At 35.1% G+C, this 23,805-nt stretch overlaps 1 pseudogene; it reads right to left on the bottom strand.

Moving 5' to 3' along the window:
* Positions 1 to 3,258: 3,258 nt before the first annotated feature.
* LOC122692730 lies at positions 3,259 to 23,243 on the bottom strand (annotated as a pseudogene).
* Between the last annotated feature and the right edge of the window lie 562 nt (positions 23,244 to 23,805).

Raw genomic sequence — 23,805 nt, 5'->3', positions numbered from 1 at the left:
ACATGAACTTGAAGAAATTCTGGGAGATAGTGGAGGACAGAGGAACCTGGTGTACTGCAGCCCATGGGGTCGCAAAGAGTTGGACACGACTTAGTGATTGAATAGCAACAACAACAACATCTGTAACGGAGCAGGACCCGATGGTCCTTGGCCCCCACTGCCATGTCCTCAGTCCGTCTTTTGTCTGTGGAAAAACTTTACCCAAAGAATAAGTGCAATCAGAGAACTGAGGACATGCAGATAGAAAGGAAAGTGGTCAAAGGAGACCAAAGAACACTATGACCAGATTGTAGTCATGACATAAGCTTCCACATTTCTTATAACTGGCCTCAAAGAAATGGAAATAAACTTAACATGGAACTGAAGATTAACTGTACCTAAAACAATCAAGATGACATGGTTCAAACCACCTATGACCAATTTCAAAATGACTGTCAGAGCTGATTGTACTGTTACTGCCTGTAGCCCCCTCCCTCTGTCTATAAAAGTTTTTTTCCCACTGACTATCAGTGGGGGGAGGCTGCATTTGGACAGGCATCCACTCACCCCTCTGGCTGCTGGTATCTAAAATAAAGCAAACTTTCCACCAACTGGCTTCTTTATTGGCTTTGGAGCAGCAAGTGGTCAAACCCTGCTTTTGGTAACACTACCACATGACTCTCCTGTGCACCACTCTGGCTATAATTAGGCTATCTGATCAATCTTATCTGCAAGGGAAACTGGGGAAATTTTCAGCTACAAATGTGCTCCCCTAAATGCAATCTGGGTTCAGTTGATATGCATGAAAGGAAGACTAGTTACCAGGTAGGCAGCTTGCAATTTTTGCATCATCATTCCTTAAGCAAATATGTACTTAACAGTGACACTGTGCAGAGCCAAAGCCCAGAGTAGAAAGGACGATGATGAGCTCACTGATGTTGTAATACTGGATTTGTATGAAAATTCAGAAAGTAGAATGGGATAATAAGATGCTGTCACTCATTCCTGCCATTTATATACATATATATATAAAACATATATATATATATATATATATAGTGAGAGCTATCCAGTTTTGAGTTTTTGAGGATGGGTACTGCTTACTTCATCAGACCTCCTGATTCTAAAATAATATTCTAAAATAATACCTAAAATAATAAAATAATATCTAAAATCATATTACTTTACAATTTTTGCCTCAGCAAAATATCTAATGGGTTGTATGGGAGATTCATTAGCAATTTCTACTTATTGATTATCTTTCAGAATTAGCCATGCCAACTCAACAGACTCGTAAGTATTAAGTGGCTGGAGACAAATGGAAAACAATGCACCCAGATGCCCATTAAATATAAGTCCTGACAATCATAAATCACTGACTTTGGAAATTTTGGTGCTCTATAGAGATTTTATATTTTAATATTCTGCTTTTATATATAAGGAAACTGAGGCAGAACAAAGAAGTGACATTGCCAAGATCAAACAACTAGTTTGTAGCATAAATAGGTGTAAAATAATTTCCACTTCTTCTTTTCCTATCTGGATTCCTTTTACTTCTTTTTCTGCTCTGATTGCTGTGGCCAGAACTTCCAACAGTATGTTGAATAGTAGTGGTGAGAGTGGGCACCCTTGTCTTGTTCCTGATTTCAGGGGAAATGCTTTCAATTTTTCACCATTGAGGGTGATGCTTGCTGTGGGTTTGTCATATATAGCTTTTATTATGTTGAGGTATGTTCCTTCTATTCCTGCTTTTTGGAGAGTTTTAACCATAAATGAGTGTTGAATTTTGTCAAAGGCTTTCTCTGCATCTATTGAGATAATCATATGGTTTTTATCTTTCAATTTGTTAATGTGGTGTATTACATTGATTGATTTGCGGATATTAAAGAATCCTTGCATTCCTGCGATAAAGCCCACTTGGTCATGGTGTATGATTTTTTTAATATGTTGTTGGATTCTGTTTGCTAGAATTTTGTTAAGGATTTTTGCATCTATGTTCATCAGTGATATTGGCCTGTAGTTTTCTTTTACACGCCAGTCAGGATGGCTGCTATCCAAAAGTCTACAAGCAATAAATGCTGGAGAGGGTGTGGAGAAAAGGGAACCCTCTTACACTGTTGGTGGGAATGCAAACTAGTACAGCCGCTATGGAAAACAGTGTGGAGATTTCTTGAAAAACTGGAAATAGAACTGCCATATGACCCAGCAATCCCACTTCTGGGCATACACACCGAGGAAACCAGATCTGAAAGAGACACGTGCACCCCAATGTTCATCGCAGCACTGTTTATAATAGCCAGGACATGGAAGCAACCTAGATGCCCATCAGCAGACAAATGGATAAGGAAGCTGTGGTACATATACACCATGGAATATTACTCAGCCGTTAAAAAGAATTCATTTGAATCGGTCCTAATGAGATGGATGAAACTGGAGCCCCTTATACAGAGTGAAGTAAGCCAGAAAGATAAAGAACATTACAGCATACTAACACATATATATGGAATTTAGAAAGATGCTAACGATAACCCTATATGCAAAACAGAAAAACAGACACAGAAATACAGAACAGACTTTTGAACTCTGTGGGAGAATGTGAGGGTGGGATATTTCAAAAGAACAGCATGTATACTATCTATGGTGAAACAGATCACCAGCCCAGGTGGGATGCATGAGACAAGTGCTCAGGCCTGGTGCACTGGGAAGACACAGAGGAATCGGGTGGAGAGGGAGGTGGGAGGGGGGATCGGGATGGGGAATACGTGTAAATCTATGGCTGATTCATATCAATGTATGACAAAACCCACTGAAATGTTGTGAAGTAATTAGCCTCCAACTAATAAAAATAATAATAATAATAATAATTTCCAGCCTCTTAAATCAGACCTATTTCTACTATATCTAAAACCAGTTACCTTACCTCCAAATTCTCTTCTCCTGTTCTATACAGGCATATGTTGGAAATATTTTGAGTTAGGTTTCAGACCACCACAATAAAGTGAATATCACAATAAAGCAAGTCATATAAATTTTTTGACTTCCCAGTGTATACAAAAGTTATACTGACAGCATAGTCTATTAAGAGTACAATACCATCACATCTAAGAAAATGTACATACCTAATTAAAAAAAAAACTTTATTGTTCAAAAATGCTAACCATTATCTAAGCCTTCAGTGACTCAGCTTTCTGTTCTTGGAGAGTCTTTCCTCAGTGTTGATGGCTGCTGAGAGTGATCAGGGTGGTTGTTGCTAAAGTTGATGTGGCCATTAGCAATTTATTAACAAGACAACATTAAAGTTTGTGTCATCAATTGACTCTTCCTTTCAAAAGCAATTTCTCTGTAGCATGCTATACTGTTTGATAGCATTTTACCCACAGTAGAACTTTTTAAAGGAATCGTAGTCAATCTGCTCAAACTCTGCTTCTGCTTTACCAACTAAGTTTATGCAATATTCTGAATATCTTGTTATCTTTTCAAAAATCTTCACAGCATCTTCACCAGGAGTAGATTCCATCTCAAGAAACTACTTTCTTTGCTTATGCAGAAGAGGCAACTCTGTTCAAGTTTTACCAGTAGATTGCAGCAATTCAGTCACATCTTCGGGCTCCACTTCTAATTCCAGTTCTGTCACTGTTTTCACCGCATTTGCTGTTACTTATTCCATTTAAGTCTTAAACCCCTCAAAGTCATCCATGAGCACTGAAATAAACTTCTGATCTCTTTTCATGAATAATTAATGGTCTTAATGGCATCTAGAATGGTGAATCCTTTCCAGAAGGTTTTCCATTTACTTTGTCTAGATCCATCAGAGGAATTACTATCTATGATGGATAAAGCCTTACAAAATGCATTTCTATTTCTGAAAAAAATTAGACATGAAAGTTGAAATAACTCCTTGATCCATGGGGTTGCAAATGGATGTTGTGCTAGTAGCATTAAAACATATTAATCTCATTGTGCATCTCCATCAGAGCTCTTGAGTGATTAGATGCATTGTCAGTGAGCAGTAATATTTTTAAAGGAATCTTTCTTCTGAGCAGTAGGTCTCTAGAGTTGCCTTAAGATATTCAGCAAACCATATTGCAAACAGATACGCTGTAATCTAGGCTTTGTGCTTCCATTCACAGTGCACAAGCAGAGTAAATTTAGCCTAATTCTTAAGAGCCCTAGAATTTTCAGAATAGTAACTGAACACTGGTTTCAACTTAAAGTCACCAACTGCATCAGCTTCTAATAAGAGAGTCAGTCTGTTGTTTGAGGCTTTGAAGCCAGGTGCTGACTTCTCCTCTCTAGCTATGAAAGTCCTCAATGGAATCTTCTTCCACTTAAAAGGCTAAACATTGAAAAGCTCTTAGTGTATACATCTTCATCAAACTTAGCTAGAACTGCTGGATAACTTGCTAGAGCTTCTGTATCAGCGCTTGCTTCTTTATCTTACACTTTTATGTTACAGAGATGGCTTCTTTCCTTAAATCCCATGAACCCACCTCTGCTAGCATCAGACTTTTCTTCAGCTTCCTCACCTCTCTTAGCCTTCAAAGAATTGAAGACAGTTGATCCTTGCTCTGGTTTAGGCTTTCACTGAAAAGAATGTTGTGGCTAATTTGATCTTCTACATAGACGACTAAAACTTTCTCCATATCAACAATAAGACTGTTTCACTTTCTTATCACTTCTGTGTTTACTGGAATAGTGCTTTTAATTTCCTTCGAGAACTTTCCTTTGCATCTACAACTTGACTAACTGGCACAAGAAGCTTAGCTTTCAGCCCATCTCAGCTTTTGATATGCTTTTCTCACTAAGGTTAACGATTCCTAGCTTTTTATTTTTTTCCTAGCTTTTAACTTAAAGTGACAGACATGTAACTCTTCCTTTCCTTGGACACTTAGGGGCCATTGTAGAGTTATTAAATGGTTTAATTGCAACACTGTTGTGTCTCAGGGAACAGGGAGGCCCAAGGAGAGGAAGAGACACAGGGGAACAACCAGTTGGGATAACAGTCAGAACATATATAACATTTATTAAGTTTGTTGTTTTATATGGGCACAGATTGTGGTATCCCAAAACAATTTACAAAGATCACTGATCACAGATCACCACAGCAAATATTATAATAATAAGAGAGTTTGAAATACTGTGAGAATTACCAAAATGTGACATCGAGACTTACAGTGAGCAAATGCTTTTGGAAAAATGGCGTCAACAGACTTGTTCAACAAAGGGTTGCCACAAACTCTCAACTAGTAAAAAGTGCAATTATCTGTGAAGTGCTATAGAACAAAGTTTAATACAACAAAGTATATCTGCATTTATTTCTATTAGTGATACCATTATTATGTCACCCGGTAGGAAACTACTGATCAAGATACTCAAAAAATATACTTTTTTAGACACAGATTATAAAATATTTCTAACATACTTTAAAAGCTAAACATAGATATATAGCTATAGATGTAGAGGATTAATATGGTATACTTTTAAAATGAGATTTTTTAAAGCTATGCAATGTCAAAATTTATAGCTACAGATACTATGCAGATACTAGTTAATAGGTTTACTGGTGTATGTATGTGTATAGTTTTCTGAAAAATTGACAATTTTAAGTTGAAAATTTAGGATTATTATCCTTATTCCAGCTCTAGTCTTATCCATAGTACAAATAATATGTTTATATTTACACAGACACACACACATGCATACATGTCTCTTAATGTAGTCAAGGAGATGAAACTTACATTGTTTGGGGGAATCTATTAGGTATTTAAATAACTGTTTCTAATATGACAGAGAATGTGACATTAAATCTCATCATAAAATTATTTAGAATAACACCAAAGCTTGAAACAAAACAAAATATTCAGGCAAATAAATGCCTAAAACATTGTTAAAGATTTTTACTAATTAATTAGATTGTATAATTAAAAATAATATTTTAATCTAATTGATTTGTAGAATTAAATCTAGGTTGTCCAAGAGAAAACTGACTTATGATTTATCCAACAGCAAGCAAGAACTATCAGGAATACTAAACAGAACACATAAAATGCAAAAAATTTTTTTGAGCTTTAAATCTTTCTGACTGCAAACTTAATTTAAAACAGAATTATCAAAAGTAAGTGCTTTGATTTCAGGGTTTGCTAAAAGTAAAATAGGTTTTTAAAGTCTGTCACCATAGTTTTTTGTCAGTTTGACAGAGATGGTCAGTTAATTTTTATCCCTGCCCCCCCGCCCCCCGCCAGAGTTTATACTTTTCCCCCACTAAGGAGAAAACACATTCATTCCAAATAACCCCCAGACCAATACAGTACATCTTGAAATTATTTAATCTATTTTATAACATCACATATCACTATATGTTTCACATTTCATGTATTTCACCATAGGTTATATTCTGGAAATGCATGAAGAATGATGAGGAATGGGATGCAAATTCAAATAGAATGCTTTAAGAAGTTTATTTTGGATTTAGATCTTTAATAACCAAGCAAATACTCACATGTCACTTTCAGTGAAGCTCTCAAGAAAGTGTGGTGGGATTTTAGAATGAAAATTACAGATCACTGACACAAATATCAATGACCACTTAGTTTATGCTAATTGGTATAAATGTGATATACCTAAAGCAGTAACTCAATTTGCTATCCAATACTTTAGAGTAGAACCCCTTTCACTATTTCTGGGATACACTCAAATATGGATTTTCAGAGGAAAGAGTATAGAAACTTCTTAATTTTTTAAACAGTAGAAATGTCTATTAAAGTTGTTCAGATAAGCTTAATAATATAGTTTTGATGAATTACATTTAAAAAGCAATTGCTAAGTAATATATATATCATGTCAGAGATATTGTCCTGGACAGTGTACTAATAAAGTAAGTAAGTGTTCCCTTCACTACACAAGTTCTTACCACTAAATAGTTCTTAAGAGGATAGAAACTTTAAAATTATGACAAGTGTAAAAATGCTGCTAAAGAAAACCTTACTGCCTTGCATTGTTGAATACTGCCATATTTTCAGAAGAGTAAAAGCAAAACCAATCAAGTTAAAAATATTTATATGAGATGAATGCATCCACTGAAAGGAAGATCTACCACTTAAGGAGCATCTGTCACATTATCAGGCACTAAAACAGGTATCTGCTTGTTTTCATTATGAGAAATAAATTAAATACTATATACAGAGAATAATCAGTATCCCACAGTAAGCAAATGATAGACGTGAACTTTGAACTTAACTTTCCTAAAGTAATGTCTATTCTTTTCTATTAGTTGCCTCCAAATATAGCATCCAGATTGGCTTCACTATATTGGAAGGACAGTACTGTACTTTAAACATGATATAGACAGAATATTAACTTGGTTTAAATCTGCAAAGGACATTAATTTCATCAGAGATTAATTACCGTTGGTGGTCACACAAGAAAGAGAACAGCAGAAGATAGAACATTTTGTCACACAGCATACATCCACAATTCTATCCATGCAATTGATGTCTATATTTTAATATCATGAAAGGTCTTAACTCACTTTTTTCATGTTTCTCTTCCTGATGAAATTCATAAACCTGCAAGTAAAATTTCAAAAATGACATAATTTAGGTGACTTTATCAGATTACATCACAAATAGAAAAGCTCTTAAGAAACTTAAAACATTTCAATTCAGTTCAGTTCAGTCGCTCAGTCATCTCCGACTCTTCACGACCCCACGGACTGCAGCACGCCAGGCTTCCTGCCCATCACCAACTGCCAGAGCTTGCTCAAACTCGTGTCCATTGAGTCGGTGATGCCATCTAATCATGTCATCCTCTGTCGTACCCTTCCCCTCCCTCCTTCAATCTTTCCCAGCATCAGGGTCTTTTCAAGTGAGTCAGTTCTTCGCATCAGGTGGCCAAAGTACTGGAGCTTCAGCTTCAGCATCAGTTCTTCCAATGAATATTCAGGATTGATTTCCTTTAGGATGGACTGGTTGGATCTCCTTGCAATCCAAGGGACTCTCAAGAGTCTTCTCCAATACCACACTTCAAAAGCATCAGTTTTTCAGTGCTCAGCTTTCTTTATAGTCCAACTCTCACAATCAATAAGTGACTACTGGCAAAACCATAGCTTTGACAAGACTGACATTTGTTGGCAAAGTAATGTCTCTGCTTTTTAATATGCTGTCTAAGTTGGTCATAACTTTTCTTCCAAGGAGCAAGTGTCTTTTAAGTTTATGGCTGTAGTCACCATCTGCAGTGATTTTAGAGCCCCCCAAAATAAAGTGTGTCACGGTTTCCATTGTGTCCCCATCTATTTGCCATGAATTGATGGGACCGGATGCCATGATCTTAGTCTTCTGAATGTTGAGCTTTAAGCCAACTTTTTCACTCTCCTCTTTCACTTTCATCAAGAGGCTCTTTAGTTCTTCTTCACTTTCTGCCATAAGGGTGGTGTCATCTGCATATCTGAGGTTATTGATAAAAAGGACATGAGAGCTGGACTATAAAGAAAGCTGAGCACAGAAGAATTGATGCTTCTGAACTGTGGTGTTGGAGAAGACTCTTGAGAGTCCCTTGGACTGCAAGGAGATCCAACCAGTCCATCCTAAAGGAAATCAATTATGAATATTCATTGGAAGGACTGATGCTGAAGCTGAAACTCCAGTACTTTGGCCAGCTGATGCGAAGAGCTGACTCACTTGAAAAGACCCTGATGCTGGGAAAGATTGCACGTAGGAGGAAACAGGGACGACAGAGGATGAGATGGTTGGATGGCATCACCAACTCGATGGACATGGGTTTGGGTGGACTCCAGGAGTTGGTGATGGACAGGGAGGCCTGGCGTGCTGCGGTTCATGGAGTCACAAAGAGTCAGACACGACTGAGCGACTGAACTGAACTGAACTGAAAAACGTGTTTTTATTTGTATATGTCACAACCCAAAATAACTACTTTTAATTTATATTTCTTTCCTATTTTCATGAGGATTTTTGTTGAGCCTACTAAGGTAAAGGGCATAAATTAATCTAATGTTTTCTAATCAGTGAGAATAACATAAATTTTGAATGTATTCCAGAAGAAAAGCAAAATTAGCAATGATCACAATAATTCCTACAATATAGATTTTTGTGATAAAATATAATGGCTTAAAAGATATTTCTTCTTCCTAGATCAATTACATTACTTATATAATAGAGGTTTCCTTTAATCATCCTTACTTTCTCACATCCAGCCTTCCACATGTGTGAATTATTTCCAGATATCTTTTTGCTAGTGAATGGTGCCCCTCATTTATACTTGTTAAAATAAACAAAGTAAAGATGATAGATAGATACAAGAAGGCTTAATTACTGTGGAATTAATTTTATTTTAATAGCCAGTGCTTGTTGAGATTTAAATCAAGTTCTAAACTCCAGTAGAGTCCACACTTGCAGAACATTCTAAGAAGGAAGAATGCTTGAAGTGAGTGGTAAGAGAATTTTATGGTGGGAGTAGATATGAAGTAGACTTAAATACTTTCTCTCTCATGTGTGCTAATTTCTTCACTACATTAAAAAAAATACATACATTTTTTCAGTACCAAGAGTGACTTGAAATGAGTCTGAACCTCACAGACTCAGCTGATAATAAATGAAAAACTTGGGTGATTCAGACAGGAATTTAGATCACCTTCACCATCTCCTCTACCTTGTTCTTCCCTTAAGAAGGACACTAACTCTGGACCATGAATACCTAAATACTAATTAGACAAGGAAATGGAGAATCGAGTTTTTGATGTGTGGGGGTATGGGAGGACGCTTTCTTTTGCTCTCTTTTTCTCCTTTTCTGTCTTTTTCTCTCTCTCTCTCTTTCCCTCCCTCACACTCCCCTGCAATTCTTAGTGTGGTATCTCTGAATTTTCAGATTGCGTCTCTCTTTATGTTATTTTATGCAATAAAATGTGATGTTTCTGAGGATGCCTTCTGCTCATCAAAGATCTTGCTCTGGAATTGCCTAAGAATATGAGAATCACAACAATCCTACTCATCACTGAGAAATTTTCTTTTCTTGGCATGTTTATCCTTGAATTTATTTCCTAAACATGTATTGTCACTGAAATAAGAGGTCTTACAGGTTATATTTCTTAGGGGTTAGAAAAATAAATGAAACAACAAAAAAGGTGTCTGACAAAACAATTTCTGATCTAGTATACATAAAGGTTGTCTCAGATAGTTTTGTCAAGAAATGCTCCCATGAGCATATTTATAAATATTTCTTTATGTGGTAATATGCTAGTGCAACTCTTTCTGTAGCATGACTCCTAGAAATGAAATTGGCTAGGAAGTGGGTAAACACATTTTAAAATTTAATATCTTCAAGATGAATTCTATTTTTTTTTTTAACCAATATATATTACTGGTGCAGTTTTTGAGCCACTCTTGAAATTTTGTTGTCAATACCTAGATATGTCTTAGAGAACAGAAACAATATAACCATGAACCTGTACCAAATGCACCATATAGTTTTGCTCCATGTAAGTTTAATCTTATATAAAAAAGAATAAAAACTATTATGTGTGCATTTGACTACTATGTAGAATGGAAGATGTACATGAAAGAGATAGAGAAACTAAGGAATTTTCTCAAACAAACTTTAGAGCAGTTAAATAAAACTGACCTTTATTTTGTCTTTTTTGATTTCAACAAAAAAATTAAATTCAAGAAACGTTCATAAGATGTTCACAAGATATGGGTTTCATATCATTTTTAATGCAGTTTATTTATGAATACAACATTATTGATTATTTATCCTGTGTTTATGCACTCAACTAGGCACAGAGGACAGAAGTGAGAAAAATAACATCACTGTCTCTGAGAAGCACACAGTATATTTCTTGAACAAAGTAGCCTTCAACACAATGTGAAGAAAAAAAAGAAGAAATAGAATAAATGTGATGCAACCAAAAAAGTGGTTTCTCACTGTGCCCCACAAGGCATCAAGCAAAATTTCACAGAACAAGAGATGCTTGAGTGTGTTGTGAAGGTGTATTGGCATTCTCCAGGCAGATAAGAAAAGAAAAACCACTGCATAGAGTATACAATCTGTAAAAACTAGCTAAATATGAGAGACAATTGAATAATTGGGGAACTCTCTGTAAAGACATAAAATGCTTAGAATGGTGTCTGGCACTGTCATTATTTACAGAATATTTGATATCATCATCATCATCATCATTATGTTAGTAGTAGTAGCCATTATTCACTCCTCTTCAAAACTCTATCCATCAAATACATTTTCCCAATACTCCTTCACAAATGAGAAAATTAAGGCATGGAAACATTAGGTAAGTTTTCCAAAAGCACATGTTGGTAGTTTAATGCAGCTCAACTTCAAGATACATATAGAAACGATGTCAGAAATACAACAGACTATGAAGTTATATACTAGTATAAAAATATTTTTCTGCAAATCAGAAAGCTTCTGAAAAGTATTATGCATAACAATGTTATGATCTAATACAAAACAGTATTGTGTCAGCAGGGATATTTTCCTTTTGTGTGTGTGTGTGTGTGTGCACAGGCTGTGGGGGGAGGGGAGGAGGGGTAGCTTTGTTTTTTTTTTTATTCCTACATATATCACCACTGGAGAGGTCAATCATAAGAGTGAGCTAGTGAGAGAGAAAATAAATGTGAAAAAAGAGGTTTCCTTTGCTATATGCTTTCACCTCAAAGCCAGTCCTCCTTAGAGAGGTGGGAAATGTCTTTACCTTACTTAATAGAAGATTAAAATGTTCATCAATATAGGGCTGGATGACTTCCGAATCAAAACTTTTACAGCAAAAATTGAACATAGGACATTTTATTATCTAAAGTGAACAGAGAAGTGATGGAGTCTACAGGAGTTATCATGTAATAACAGAGTGAAAATTTAATTTTCTGTACTGAATACATTTTAAAGGAAGAGCAGGATACAAAAATCAAGTTATAATTTGAGTACTTTCTTTAAGTTTCCTATATCCATTAAAGATGTTTAAAGGATAGAATCAATTTTTACATTGACGAGGAAGCAGGAAGAGTAACAAAGAGCTAAATGATACTTCATTAGTTGCTTAAATAAATAAAGGTATTAATGGAGACATTTTTGGGAAAAGAATGAGATCGTTTGTAGAGCTGATGCTGCAGATGTAGATACTTACAGATATTAATCTGTGAGACATCAATACAGAGATGTTAATTAGCATAAGAGAAACACAAATCTGGTATCTCCAGCTTGTACTTTTTCAAGCTGAATTTTAGATATACATATTTACTCTCATCTTCTTACCAATTATTCAGAAACATTTTTCCTGTTATTCTATTTTATGCCTCAGGAAAATGCTCCCATTTGTTGATGAATCAGAGCTGAAAGGCCCCAAGTAAATATCACAGTAAAGAGGGTTTTTATGCTGTTGTTATTGTCGTTCTTAATATTTTCTGTTACAATTTCCTTAGGAAAAGTTTTAGTAAGAGTGATTTTTGAAAGCTTGAACAAAAGCAAAGGACATATAATAAAATGCCAAAATAAATAATGAAGAGAAGAAGACCATTTACTTTCTCAATATGACTAGGAAGAAGAAAGGGAAAATAATCACTTAAAACAGCTTGTTTTATTTATTTATTCTTTTAATTTCTCTGGTTGTATCACCCTAATAATCTTCTGCCTTCCATTTCCTTTGATCTAAGAAGACAGAAAATTTTTAATGGAACTGTGGTAATCATTTCACAATATGCACATGTACCAAATCATCATATAGCACACTTTAAATGAATACAGTTTTGTCAATTTTACCTCAAAACAGCTTGGAAAAAACAAAATACTAATCTAACAGTATGAGTACTTCTTATTATAAATCTGTACAAAAGTGTATATCTATGTGATTAATTTATAACTAAATTGTTTTCACTGTAAACTACAATTACTTTTTTTTCTAGAAAACTGGTTTTGTGCAATTTTGTTTTCATGGTTTTTTTTAATTTGTAATATGTTTTTGAGGTGTAACTGATATGTAATACGATGTATACATTTAAGGAAAACAGTAAGTTTTGCTTTATGCATACACTTGTGAAACCATCACCAAATCCAGATAATGAACCTTTGATCACTCCAAAAGTTTGTTGATGTCTCTTTGTAATTCCCTCTGTCACCTCAGCTGACTCACTTCTCTGTCTTCCCTCCCACTCATTTGTTTTCTGTCATGGTAGACTGGTTTTCAGTTCTCTAAAATTGTATGTAAATAGAGCCATCTTGTATGTGTACATGTTGGTCTAGATTCCTCAAGTGGCATACTTTTTTCAAGATCCACCCATAGCTGAAGCATGCATCAGGAATCCATTCTTTTCTGCTGCTGAGTATTGACTAGATTATACCAAGTGTATTCTGTTTATTAACCTGATAATAGACATTTTGGACCATTTTCAATTTTTGGCTATTATAAATTATTCTTGTACTAGTCTTTGTAGAGACATCTACTTAAATTTCTTTTAGGTAAATACATAGACGTGGAAAGGCTGGGTCATATGATAGGTATGTTTTACTTTTTAAGAAACTATATCAAGATATTTCCTAAGTGGTCTCACTACTTTGTATTCTCACTAGAATGACAGCCCCGGATTTTTGACAATCTCACCAATACGAAGCTCAGGTAGGTTCTTTTTTTTTTTTTTTCCATTTTAGTCATTCTGATAGGTGTGTCTCATTATTATTTTGAGTTTTATTTTCCTAATGATGAATGATGTTAGGCATCTTTTCAGGTGTTTATATGCTATCTACATATCTCTGGTAAAGTGCTCAAATAATTTGTCCATTCTATTACCTGATTGTTTTCCTTATTACTGAATTTTGAAATTCCTTTAGATGCTCTGGAAATAAGGCCTTTATCAGATATATGTTTTGCAAAAACTTCTCCCAATCAAGTAAACATAAAGATCACAAAATGCAATCCCTATCAAATTGTCGATGATATTTTTCACATAACTGTAACAAAAAAAGTTTAAAATTTGTATGAAATGAAGACACAAAAGACTCCCAAATAGCCAAAATAATCTTCAGAAGGAAGAACGAAACTGAAGGAATCAGCTTCAGACTGTACTACAAAGCTACAATGATCAAAACAGCATGATACTGGGACAAAACAAGCATGGATAAATGGAACAGGATAGAAAATTCAGAAATAAATCCATTCTCTTACGGTCAATCATTCTAAGACAAAGGAAGCAAAAACATACAGTGGAGAAAAGATAGTCTCTTCAATAAGTGGTGCTGGGAAAATTAGACAGCTGCATGTAAAAGAATGAAATTAGAACACTCTCTAATACCATATACAAAAATAAACTCAAAATGGATTAAAGGCCTAAATGTGAGACTTAACACTCTAAAATACCTAAAGGAAAACATAGGCAGAACACTATTTAACACAGTTTATTAACATAAATTGCAGCAGTATTTTTTTTTTGGCTCTGTCTCCTAGAGCAATGGAAGCAAAAGAAAAAAATAAACAAGTGGAACTTAAGTAAACTTAAACTAAACTAATTAATTTAACTAATTAAACTTAAAAACTTTTGCAAGCAAAGAAAATAATAAACAAAATAAAAGGACAACCCATAGAATGGGAGAAAATATTTGCAAACAATGTTGTCGACAAAGGCTTAGTCTTCAAAATTTAAAAACAGCTCATGTAACTCAATATCAAAGAATCCAATCAAAAAATTTGGGCAAAAGTTCAAACAGACATTGAGGCAAAAGACCTAAATAGGCCTAAATTTCTCTAAAAAAGATATACATATGGCCAATAGGTGCATGAAAAAAAATGCTCAATATTGCTAATTATTAGAGAAATGCAAATCAAAACCACAAGATATGTCCCCTTGCACTGGCCAGAATGGCCATTGTCAAAAGACTACAGATCACTTAATGCTGGAGAGAGTGTGGGGAAAAGGGTAAAAACCTTTTCCCAGTGTAGGGAAAACACCCACACTGTTGGTAAGAATGTAAACTGGTGTAGTTACTATGGAGAATGGAATAGAGGTTACTTAAAAAACTAAAACTAGAGTTACCATATGATCCATAGCTCTTGTTTTATGTAGCTCTCCCCTTTTTCACAGTCCTGCCAACTCTAGCTTCCCTGATCTCTCTCTGTTCTGCCCTCTCAATTCAGGGAGTCCACTAAGCTCTGCCTGGGTCCCCCTCCCTTTTCCGTGGCTTACAGACTCTCCCAGAACCTTAACTTGAGACATAGAGCTCACCAAGATCAGCTCTTGTATCACTGGGATCACTCTCCTCATAGTCTAATATCCAGTTTCTTGAGAAGGATTGTTTCTTGTATTGTGCATATGGTTTTTGTCTGTTCGTTGCTTTTCAGACAGAAGAGTAAATCCAAACCACTCTATTCTCATAAGAAGTGGACATTCTTTCACCTTCTTTTAAAATTAGGTAAAACCTAATCTGGCACTAGCATCAGAGAAATCAGAAACATCATCATTTCTACAATAATTAAAGAAAATGTGGATACCTCTCCTAAATAACATGTTTAGAAATAGCTTTTCTGTTTAGAAAGGCAAAAGGGAGATATGACAATCTATTTACATAGATATTATTCTTAAATTTACCAGTGAAGTGAAGTATGACTTCTTATTCTCAAATAATTAAATATCTTCCTTATATTCCAATACATGAAACAAGTCCTTGCAAGTTCTTTAATATTGCAGCTGAAATAATTCTAGTATTAGAAATGATATTGACACAGGTTGAAGCTTCACACTCTTTTCTCTGAACCCAATAAATCTGAAAGCGTGTACTACTTGTGAAATTTAAAGTAAACTCACTCTATATGTATTTGTATTTATGAGTGTGTGAATATATGTAATTATGTTCTCATAAACTTTTATTTCCTTTTACAATCTATATAGTGATGGATATAGCTAAGTTTGCATTGTTTAAAAAATAAAATTCACCTACTTTGGTTTGACAGAAGAACTCACCAGAAATTCAGTTCTTAAATACTGACTTTATCAGTAGTAGAGTATTAAAAAGCAGGCTACTCTGAGAGAAACAATATTTACAGAGGTTTGCTAGATGCATGCACAGTTTGAAGTAGTAAAAAATCTATCACTAAATAAAGCCAGGTCATTTGAGAGTCATAATCTTTTTATAGTATATTCTGATTAATGTCTTTTAATGGATTTGGCACTGAGTTTGGGCCAATGGCTCTTATTGTAAGATACTATCAATACACTTATATGAAATTCAACACAGTTTATGATAAAGGTGTTATGGAGGATATTTTCTTATTAATTGCACATTATCCTACTTAGAAGAAATCACTCTCAGATCTTAATGTCCAGGACAGCTGGCCACTGGTCTGTGTTTATTCTTATGGCTAATGTTAATCTTCTCATTGATCATTATAGTTTCTGCACAGTCTGCACAAGCTGTTAGACATCTTAGAAAAAAATAATAATAATGGTCCACTGAAAACAAGCAAAGTGGATTTATGACATTGTTTTTAATTTAAAAACTCATTTTAATGAATCTATTTCATTTCTTATACTAGATAAGTGAGGCAGTGCTCAGATTTACTCCTCGCACACTAAAGGATTCAATCTCCCAGTCCTCTAGGATTATTGATGACTGAAACATGAGGTCTGAATTCCTCTCCAGAAACTCCCCTTGGTCAGAGAGAGTCAAATCACCCAAGTCCATGTCTCTTTGCTAAGGGCAACTCGTGTCTAATGATTAATCAATACAAGCATATAAAGACCTGAACTGTAAGTAGCTCACTCGTGACCGACTTCTTTGTGACCCCATGGACTGTAGCCCACCAAGCTCCTCTGTCCATGGAATTCTCCAGGCAAGAATACTAGAGTGGGCTGCCATTCCCTTCTCCAGGGGATCGCCCCAACCCAGGGATCAAACCCGCATCTCCTGTGTCTCCTGCATTGGCAGGTGGATTCTTTGCCATTTGAGCTACCAGGAAAGTCCCAAAGGCCTGGAAAGCTTTCATCAATTTTGGATAGCTCTGAAGGGTCATTTCAGATTGGGAACTCTATGCATTCAGATAAGGTCCTTTTTGCAATGGCATCACAATTAAAGTTTTCCTTCTACACGGTCTTTCACTCCACCACAGATGTTGATGCTAAGGCCAAACACCAATAATATTTCTACATACAAATATTTATCTCAGAGCCTGTTTCTTTGTTTTTTGTTTGTTTGTTTTGTTTCGTTTTGGCAGATGGTTCCAAGAAGCAAAGTCTAAAATGATACCCTGAACATGGGTCACTGGTTGGCTAGCTGGCAATAAGGACAAACACCCCCCACCCCATCACTCCTGGTGAGTAGCAGGAATACTGTTAGTCCCTGAAAAGTGGATGGAGTACAGTTGTCAGAGAAGTCACCAAAGTTCAAAATGAGATAGAACACCAGTATAATGGAATACAGTGTAAGGTATACCGGTACCTTTAGAGGTAGAAGGAAAAAAGTTATCATAAGGACTAGAAATTTGAATGAAAATTTCTGAGGGCAATCAACTAAGTGGAGAAATGCAATGAGAAGCTGATGATGAAAAATCAACAACAGGACAAGGTGTGAAATCCAGAAGTTCCTGTTGGCTCATACAAATAAACTCTTCTTTCCTGCATCTAGAGTCTCAAAAAAGCTGAGAATCAGATATAAAACTAATTACAAGATTAGTAGAGGTACAGAGGCTGTTGCCTTCTCAATTCTAGCAGGCCTACTCTGCCACAATAAGAGGCCTGATTAGGAAGAACTGAAGCTCTGAGTCTTGCAAAAAAGATACACAATTCAGTGCAATCAATGCACTCAAGGATCTTAAATCCAGTTGCCCAGGACCTTGTGGATCTACAGATGTAATTTAGCCCTACCTGCTGAAGCCTTTGTCATTTTCCCGCTGTTTGAAGATGATAAAGCACACTCTGTTTTGTAAGATGGTGTGCACTCCCTTAGGATAATCTGCCATCCTTCTTGGCCATAAGACAAACGACTAAGCTTGAGTCTCATTCTAACCCAGGCAGGGATGTTCTGTTTCTGCAGGACCTGCTGATGCTTCAGGACCATCCAAAATGTGCAGTCTGGAGACTAGAAAATATTTACATATGGGACTAGATCCTATGTGTTCCAGTTAAAAGAGGGTCATCAATATAGAAGGATTTCCTCGTGAAACAGGACTAAGAGCCCTGAAGATGGTACTAAAAATACTCCCAGAATGATTCTTGTTCCCTTAAAGAAAGTGATTGCCCAGAAATGCTGGGACAGATTTTTTTTTTTTAAGTCAGAGAAAGGTATGTTACATTAGGTGAGGAATCCCATCAGATGAATGAATGAAGACCCTAGAAGGCCCTTCACCAATGTGATAAGGAATAGACTAGAGAGAGTAGTTGGCATCATTGAGAAACTCAAAAGTAGATTCCTCTGTAGACCAAGGATGAGAATAATATTTCTTTTTACAGCACTTTCTTGCCTTATGATAACAAGAGTGATAAAATACTGAAGAACACAGAGGCTAGTCATCTCCTCTCAACCACTTGTCAGAAGCCAGGTTGTGAAATTACTGGAACCTACAAGAAAGCCTGAAAGGCAGCCAGAAGGACCAGATCCACATAATGCCAGAGAAATGTTTACTAAAAAACACATTTATAGGGGTAAAACAGATAGGCATACAAAAAGGGTGCTGCTTAATCTATAAAATCAAAAGAATTCAAGTTGGGAATAAGGAGGCTGAGAGCTATAAATCACAATAAAAACTCATGATCCCTTTATCAAAAAGAACATGTGTACACCCATGGCGGATTCATGTCAATGTATGGCAAAACCAATACAATATCGTAAAGTAATTAGCCTTCAATTAAAATAAATAAATTTAAAATAAATAAATAAATAACACACACACACACACACACACACACACACACACACACACACACACACACAGAAAGAAAGAAACTAGAGCAGACATAAATAGCAATTTCCTTAGTCTGGCCCGAGAGACTTATGTTCCTTTCCTAGGAAAACCATACCTCAGTGAAAGAAAAGTGACCAAACGTTCTGAGGACCCAAAGCCTCACTATACCTGCTGCTAGAGTAAGGCTTAAGGGGGCCACATGATCTATGGAATTTTAGCTTGACACAATGAACTGAAATTATATATGTTGAGATGGTAATTCCTAATGGGATGGTAATAGGAGGTGGGGCCTTTGGGTGATATTTAGGTCATAAGGGTGAAGTCCTCATGAATGGAATTACTGCCCTTACAAAAGGGACCTTTGAAGCTCTCTCTCTCTTTCTATTATATGAGGGTTTATATAGAAGCTAAAATTTGTACTCTTTTAGGTTACAGCCTCTAACCATTCAGCAGCCTTTCAGGAGGTTAAATCCCATGCACTCAGGGTTTTTCCAGGGAGCATAGGTGCAGTTTTGAGAGCAGAGTGCTGAGAAGGAAAGAGACAGAGATAAAACAAAGAGCAGATGAATGAGAAAAATCTGAAAAGATGTTCAAGATATATGTCTAATACACCTAGCAAAATGCTCCATGATTCTCTCTAGATTCTTCTTTATATCTAAAATATTTGTCAATGATTAAAGAAATGCATAATGAATGAGAATTGTAAAAAGAGAAATTCACCATACTTTAGAAGCATCATTGCAACTATACTTTTTATAGACAAACATAACTGAATATAAAGAGGCCATCACACACCAGCAGGCACCCACACACACTCATATGCAAAACTAATTAAGAGTGGAAAGGTAGAAGAAAAAATGAACCAAGGGTTATTTCAATACCAACTAGTGGCCTCAAATCCTAACAGAGAGTGAATGTTCGGCTCTTGGCAAAACGCTGTCCACAGAAGCATAATATTGTTTGCATACATTTAAAAGATAACCAACTTGTTTTAAAACTACCACCTAGGAAATTTTTCTCAGCAACCTAACATTCCAGGACAGCAACACATTCTGTATACACGGTTTCACAAGATGATAACATGCCAGCTTCTATTTGACATAGATGTAGGCAAATGTAGGCAGCACTCTGGGACCATCCAGGAGGCTGTTAAAGCCTGCTAGGACTACTGGTTGGAAACTTTGATACAGTCACAAGTGTGAATAAAAATAAGGATGATGCGGGTGGGAATGGATATTTAAATCTAAGAATATATGTTAGAAAACTTCTGGTTTCTTAAGGACTGTGAGGTCATTTATGTTTTGTTTGTTTGTTTGTTTTGTTTTTCCCTTCTCCTTATTCACCCAGTCGCTGATCTGTAGAAATGAACCCAGGTAGCAGAGTTACAATCTGGAATTGTATCTGGGATAGTAACAACCATGACCAGCTACTACTATAAACAAATTCCTTTTTCTCTTTCTTAAGGTCACCAATAGGGTGAACCTGCCAGCTCAAGAGGTTAAAAAAAAAAGTGTTAGCCTGTATTAAGAATTAATAAGAATTTTCTCTTCATGGTCATTGAAAGATGGAAATCAATGAGATTATCTAAATGTGCATTGTTCAATTTTGCTTGTCATGGTAATTTCAGTGACTTAAAGCAAAACAAAATACATTTCTTGATCCATTAAAATTCTTAACAGATTCTTACAGAGTTATAAAAGTGAAATCATATTTAGTTTGTATTTTCACTCATATACATGTATTTTTTCTATTAAATAATGTGGGACATATAAAAAACAAATTCTCTATATTTAAAATGTAAAGAATTCCCCATCAGGTGGAGAGGGAGATGGGAGGGGGGATCAGGATGTGGAATACATGTAAATCCATGACTGATTCATGTCAATGTATGGCAAAAACCACTACAATATTGTAAAGTAATTAGCCTCCAACTAATAAAAATAAATGGAAAAAAAAATAAAAATAGTTACAAGAACAACAACAAAAAAAGAATTCCCCAAAAGTCTGAAACATATGCTTCCTCCTCCTGTCTTTCCTAATGGTGCCAAGTCGCATATAATTTTAAGTTAAGACGCTTGGTTGCTAACACCTTAAGGAAAGAGTTTCTTTTGCTCATCATGTTGTTCCCAAATCCAACATTGGTCAATAAAAATGTGTTTGAATAAATAAATAGAAAGTATCACAGCTAGTAGATAAGTGGTATATTATAATACTAAATATAGGACTGTAATATACAGTAGTATTTAAAACCTGAGTTTCATGAAAGTAGTGAGCGAAGCTGGCTAGAAATTAAATATGTAACTCATATATGTAAAACTGTGAAAATCTTATGGATGAAACAATGTATGTACATGTGGGTAGGTGTGAATTATACATTTCCATTTAATACCTTGTAACAAGATAACAATTAGATTAGTAGCATATTGTAAGATCTCGTGCTGACTAAGAAAAAAAATTTCACAAAAATCCATCTTTTCATATTGCTCTGTTATATAAGCCAGCTAGAAGAGACTGCTATTTTAATATGAAATACTAGTATTGTTGGTGTGGCAGTAAACTCAGTGCTACTTCAGATTTAGACATAAGATGATTGCTTTAGTTTCTATGATTTCTACAAGCATTAAGCTTGATTGAACTTCATGCTATATAGTACTGACAAATGAATCAACAGACAAAAATGTTGATGTAAATCAAAATTATAGTATTTAAGACAGTATCTGACTCTACATTTAGTCTAGCATTCACAAAGTACTTTTGCTTTAATTTAGAAATGATATTTAGTACCAAAACATACAAAGTAACCTTGGTAATTACTCGTAAAAGCATTCAGTCATATTATAGATCTTTACTGTTCACTGACTATAATTTTGTTAGATATATACAATAAATATCTGACAAGTACCATAAGACAGGGGTATTTCTTGTTTTCTGTCACCGAAACAACAATTTTGAAAATGTTTAGTTGTATGTAGGTAAGCAAAGTATAAGAACATATTTACTTAAAGATTTGGAATAATGATTAAAACTCCCAATGCTCAGTTGAATATGTGAAGAATAAAGAATTTCAACTTGGGAGTTGCTAACAGTCATTACATTTTCTGTATTTCCGTAGCACAATAACTGGAACATAAAATTTAGCGTTCATAATAGATCAAAAAATAAAATGTATCCTGGAAAAATTCAATAAGGAACGTGCAAATCTTTTCTGAATAAAAGTATAAAGCATTACAGAGGGATATAAAAGAAGACAAATAAATGAAGAAATATTCTGTTAATGAATAAGAAAAAGTCGTGTTGTTAAGATGACAATTCTCTAAATTAAGTTACACTATTTTTTTCATTCCTAAAAAAATCCTTTGGAGATTTTGTAACTATTGCATAATATTTTTGTGTGTATATACATTTATTAAGATATGAGAACAGGAAAAATCTGAATAGAAAATGGAGAAGGCTAAACATTACATTGCCAAATATCAAAATATATGCTAATGATAAATCACTGAAAATACAAATTGTTAGTTGCTCAGCCGTGTCTGACTCTGTGATCCTATGGACTGTAGCCCACCAGGTTCCTCTGCCCATGGAATTCTCCATGCAAGAATATGGTGGGTTGCCATTCCTTTCTCCAGGGGATCTTCCTGACTCGGGGATCAAACTCTGATCTCCTGCATTGAAGGCAGACTTGATTGTCTGAGCCACCAGAAAAGCCCGCAAATAATATAATAAAGTCTAAAGTATGAAAAGTTATATGAATGGAGCAGAATATAAATTATTTTCTAAAATAACCAGGATATTTTGTTATAAGCTTTCTAGAAAGTCAATAAATTATTTTAATGTTATTCATGTGTCTGCATAAATAATTAAAATATGTATACATCTAGAAATAGAATGAAATACAACTAAAATGGCAAATAAGAGGAATAATAGTTATATAAAATACAAAGCGATGAATAATTCTTACAAAAGAATAATTAACACGTTTGTAATTCTGAAAATGTCTTTGTTGTTAAAAAAAAAAAAAAAAAGAATTATATGCCAAGATGCTAAACAGTAGCTATTTTTGTCCTTCTCAAAACAGATCTCTGTTTTCTGCAGCCAGGAAATGTTCTCCACTTTTAAGGACTGCTGTAATTAGATTAAAACATTGGATAATTGCAAGGATTTTCTATTACTGTCATAACAAATGACCATACATTTAGTGGCTTAAAATAAAGCAGATTTATTACCTTACAGTTCTGGGGAGCAGAAGTCTGAAATAGGCTAAAATCAAGGTGTCGGCATGTCTGCCGTCCTCCTGAAGGTCCAAGGAGCATGTTTCCTTCCCTTTTTCAGTTTCTAAAGGCCATAGGCATTCCATGGTCAATGGAAGAGGGAGGCCATCTTCAAATTCAGAAGTTTATAATCTTCACATCCCTCTCTGACTCACTTCCTCTTCTGCATCCTTCACTCACTTTAAAGGACCCTCTTTATTATATTAAGTCCACCCTGATAATTCAGGACAGTCTCTTCATCTCACAGTCCTTAACCCTGACCACATCTGGAAAGTCACTTTTACCATATAAGTAATATAAACAAAGGTTCCTATGACTGGAGAATGAATATCTTTGGGGGATCCATTATTCTGTCTTGCATAATGTGTTAAACTTATTAGTGAGTTTAAGGGGGCTTTTGGTATGTTTTTCTGTCTTTTCATTTTCTGAAAAGAATACACAATTATTTAGTTACATAACTAAAAAAGAAAAAAAAAAAGATAGGAAGAAATCCAAATTGAAAATAATGCCCTAGATTAGGTGTCCAGACATTCACATTCATAATGGTGCCTATTCTAGTAACTCGTTGTATATCTGTGAGCAAGTTACTTTCAAGGCTCTGCTATTTAACTTCTTAATGTAAAATTACCGAGTTTAAAATTGAAAGGT

Source organism: Cervus elaphus, chromosome 4 (genome assembly GCF_910594005.1).
Source record: "Cervus elaphus chromosome 4, mCerEla1.1, whole genome shotgun sequence".
Lineage (NCBI taxonomy): Eukaryota > Metazoa > Chordata > Mammalia > Artiodactyla > Cervidae > Cervus > Cervus elaphus.
This window is presented reverse-complemented; position numbering and strand designations above follow the sequence as displayed.